The following is a 5227-nucleotide window of genomic DNA, read 5'->3' as shown; positions in this document are numbered from 1 at the left end:
ATATCATAATATAATTTAAAAAAATCATTATTTTTCTTAGGTTGGGGTTTATTATAAAAAGATTTATTATTATAAATTTATTACTTCAAAAAAAAAAACGCAAAAGGGTCAATGGGATTTAATCCCGTTTTATTTCTACCGGTTTGTTTGGAATAAGGCTTGCATGTCCCAAAACATTTCCCACGGTACATTCGATAAAACGCAGCTATTTACAATAATTTCCAAAATGTGAATATGCAAAAAAGCAGCCACGTGCAAAACCTGTCACCATCAGTGCTTGTCTGCCGGCAACTGAACGACAGTTAAAAATGCAGGGGTTCGTTGCCTCCCTTGTAAATCTGGCCGACAGTTGACAATCCAGGACTGCCCCGTCTCAGTGAAACCGCAAGAAAACTGCCCGGCCCGATAGCGCAGGCAACCAAAACGGCCTTGCCAGGGCATTCCATGTGTCCCAAGCCCACCCAGAATGTGGGACCGTTACCAGAAACATGGATCAAACGGACTCCCTAGATCCGGCGACCACGGGTCATACCCCCGGGAGGACCGTAAAATCCGGGTACGCCACCTCGGGAAGATTGCTACTGCCACCCCCGCCCCAGCAAACAAGGTTTGGCAGATTCCGACCAACCTACGGAACCGCCTACGTGAGGTAGGTTGTGCCAACGTCCGTTCGAGGTGTCTTTACACCACAACACCGTCGACTCCGACTGCAGTGGGCCCGATTCATCGACAAGGGCCTCAACGCGATGGAGACGTTGGGGTTCAGTGACGATCCGTTTCTGCCCGACGTCATGATGGAAGAGTCGGTATAGGCGTCTGGTGAACGTTATGCGGCAAACTGCGGCAGGAAGTGGACAATTCGGGGGGTAGTGTCTGGTGTGGGCAGCCATCTCACACATGGCAGAATGCCGGTCCACGTGCAGGGCAACCTAAATGCACGGGTACATTGCCAATCCTCGGCCAAACCATCGTTCCAGTTATGGCCAAAGCCAAGAGTGTCCAACATACAACGCCGGCCTACACGCACGTTCACAACGGCTTTCCTACGAACAAACAAATTAATGTCCTTCCTTGGCCATCGATCCGGATTTGAACCCAAATTGGATTTGGGGCAGTTGGACCGGCCTCCGACAGCGACAACCACAGCCCAGACCCGCCCGAGTGGAGCAGCCTTGCAGGGCCGAGTGGGCCACCATCCCCCGGGGACGTCTCCCGTACTCTGGTTGTTCTGGGAGGCGGTGCCAGGCAGTTGAAAACAACGCGGAGCCAACACCCGGATTGACCGATGCCGACCTTGGTGGGGTGTCCTATCATTTCCCACAAGGACTAGAGGAATTGTGAACTCCTGCACATTTGTAATTTTCGGAATAAATAATTAAATAATTCTCCAAAATGTTACGACAAGTGGTTTGCGTTTTTCTTTTGAAGATAATATTAAATTAAAACAATGATAATAATTTTTGGGGGGTGTTTTTTTTTTTCCCCCCCCCCCCCCCCCCCCCCCCCCCCCCCCCCCCCCCCCTGTTTGAATTCCATCTCAAATTTCTTTATTTTCTTTAAAACAAAAGAATTTATGAGGGACACCCGCCCCCTTCTTTGGTCAAACTTTCGACCCATTTATTTTTAATTGGCCGCAATGGCAAACCTTTAATTCCTGAAAAAAGTTTGAGGAAAAACTTCTACACACCTTTTTTTTAACCACCATAATCTAAATTTTACAACCCGGAAAAAAGGAAAAAAAAGGGAAAAAAAAGAAAGTTTTATTTAACGACGCTTCAACACATTTTATTTACGGTTTTGGGAGACTATGGTTGGACCCCACAGATTTGAGAGGAAAACCCCGTGCGCCACTACAGGGTACCTTTCGATTTAGCAGCAAGGGATCTTTTATTTGCGTTCCCACGGCAGGATGCCCAAAACCATGGCCTTTGTTGAAACCAGTTATGGTCCTGGTCGGGAAGTGTTTAACCACTATTGAGCCTTGCGGAGCCTCACTCACGCGCCACCGAGGTCGGTGACCGGAAGGAAGAAAAATGGTTTATTTAACGACGCACTTAACACATTTCATTTACGGTTATATCGCGTCGGACATAACATGGTTAAGGACCACACATATATTGAGGGAGGAAACCCGCTGTCCCCACTTTATGGGCTACTTTTTAAATTAGCAGCAAGGGATCTTTTATATTCAGCATCCCATAGACAGAATAGCACATACTACGACCTATGATATACTAGTCGTGGTGCACTGGCTGGAGCGAGAAATAGCCCAATGGGCCCACTGACGGGGATCGATCCCAAACCGACCGCGCATCAAGCGAGCGCTTTACCATTGGGCTACGTCTCGTCCCTCCATACGACTGGCCGCTTCTAGGTGAAGACCAGGTCACAAATGCCATACCATTTAATGAAATAAAAAAGAACGGTCGAATCGATCACTCCGTGACGTACAAGATAACCTGAAACTGACTGTCTGTGACGCACACATTAATTATAAACGCAAGGGCCGTAAATAGGTTTAGTTGGGAAAGACATTTAAATTTATTTTAAAACTGGGGTTTTGTTTTCAGGATATGTAAGAAATAGAACACAACATCAGGGCCGTACCCTGATCAAAATCTAAGGGTGGGGGGCACTACTTTTTTTATAAACAAATGAAACACTATACAAATTAAACCCTGAGATGTGTATGCTATTTTGTGGAGTAACAAAAAAGTGTAATTCTTAGGGGGGAACTGCCCCCCCCTGCCCCCCCCCCTCCCCGGGGGTACGGCCCTGAACATTAGAAGCAACTCGTTGTAAGATAAATGTTATATTCAGTATCTAACGGCCACTCGTGTAGTATCCCCTATTTATTGTGGTGATTATTTCAAATCTATTGGAAATCGTCTTTTTAATACTTTACCCTTCACAGTCAGCCTGCCCAATAAAAGTGTGCATCAATAAATGGTTATTATTACTATTAATATTACTATTTGTTATCATTTATTGTTTATTTAAACGTAAATGCTGACCACCTCCTAGTATAATATACTATATTATGGTTTGCATGCTCTTAGAAATGTTAATGTGGTTTTATATTCTCATGGAAATGGTGAAACAGGCACTTGTGAAGCCGGGGATAGGGGTGTGTGGGGGAGATGGAGGTTTGGCGGGGCATAGGGGCCATGGACATTTTACATTTGCCTTTCACCCACAACACGTGTAAAAGCAAGAATTAGACTGTGGGTACCCACCCCCACCCCCACCCCCCCCCCCATATTAACAGGGTTGAAAAAAACAACATGAAAACCATGATCGCCAGCAGGGCCATTTGAAGACAAATCTTACTGGCCCTTCTCAAATTCAAGTAGCACTCCAATTATCATATTGAAATTTTAATGCACAGCCAAAATCAAAACTAGAATATTCTTTGTTGAATAATAAGCATGTGCTCACCGTATATAGCCAGTTTACTTCAAAAGGAAACCGATGAATTGGCATGTAACTTCATAATGAATACAGTTAAAATTCATATAAAAACATGTTATTAAATTTTAAACCCATACCAACTCAAATAAAATAAAAATTGAAAAATAAACAAAAAGAAATCTAGTATAAATAAAATGATTTTTTTTTACAAATTACCATTAAATTATGATGATTAAATCTCATTTTTAATACAGGGGTGAAAACAAAATACTAGAACAGCCGAGGTATACAGCTTGACTTGCATTGTCTTTGAAGTAATAACAAATAATGCAATACAAATAGAACAAAGATAGAACTGCGCGTGCTTTAGTATATAAGCCTAGTCTCGGGGTGGCAGTCCTCTTTGTGATGATGCAAGAAGGGGTACAATCTCCAGTATCGGATTTCCTCGGGGATGGACGAAGCACGCACACGTGTGCGTTTAATTTGGATATTGTAAATGCTACAGTATTAGGCTACTAATAAAACAAATATTAAAAGAAAAATAAATCTGTAAAAAAAAAAAAATACGACGTATTACATAGCATAACAGTGTACTTATTGTTTATTACATTCATATTTGGACAGTTATGTCATTATGTTAGTCTTGGTGTCAAGACTTTAGATCTGATATGTTCTTATTTAATGCAAATCTCTTAAATTTAAAACAATATCGACAAAGAATTTTTTTTTATTTAACGACGCACTCAACATATTTTATTTACGGTTATATGGCGTCAAACACATGGTTAAGGACAACACAGATTTTGAGAGGAAACCCGCTGTCGCCACTACGTGGGCTACTCTTCCGATTATGTATGTATGTATGTATGCCCACAAATGACTGTCAGGTCAGATGTCAGGAATTAACGTGCTTATATCAATTTAATGTTCAAGCACGCTCGTTGCGAGCACGATTTCTGACTAGGGCCAGAAACTGTGCTCACAACGAGAGGGGTGGGGAGAGTGTTAGTAAAAAAAAAAAAAAAAAAAAAAAAAAAAAAAAAAAAATTACAATTAAAAACGTTTATACATTTGATTAGATAAAAATACTAATTAATGGTTAAATAAACTTTATTTACAAGGAAGTTAAAAAGTGTTTATACAAAGGGTTTCTACAAATGATTACGTCAAAAATAGAATATTGACAATAAAATATGTCTGGTTAATCTGGTATTTATGTCGGAGGAGAGTAGACGGGAAGGTCTGCCCCATTTTAATTCATTTCCCTAAATCCACCACCTCCACCATAATGGAAATGTTAAGAATTGGAAAGTGGAGATTGATGAATGATATCTCCATATTAACCATAACATGAACCCGCATAAAACTATGTGATTGGTGCTGTGACTTAACTTAAGTCAAAAGAGCTATCACCTAACTTTTAACATCCATTTAAAACAATGAGAAGGATAAAAAAAAAAGTAAATAATAAAATAACAATAAAACAATAATAATAAGAAAATAAAATAAGAAAAAAAATATATATATATATTTCCTTTTTTTTAGTTCCAATAGGGGTCACATAATTATTAAAATACCTAAAATAATTTTGTTTTTATTAATCACATAATATGGTTAAGAACAAAAGTCAAAAAGTTAAAACGTATAAGGATTACTAATATACAGCGTATTACTCCTGCCAGAGAGATTAGACGCAGTGTAACCCTTGATAAATTAAACGTATAAAACACAGCATAAAACATAGAACATAACACACACACACACACACACACACACACACACACACACACACACAGCATATATACATATACAA

Source organism: Gigantopelta aegis, chromosome 11, assembly GCF_016097555.1.
Source record: "Gigantopelta aegis isolate Gae_Host chromosome 11, Gae_host_genome, whole genome shotgun sequence".
NCBI classification, from domain to species: Eukaryota; Metazoa; Mollusca; class Gastropoda; order Neomphalida; family Peltospiridae; genus Gigantopelta; species Gigantopelta aegis.
This window is presented reverse-complemented; position numbering follows the sequence as displayed.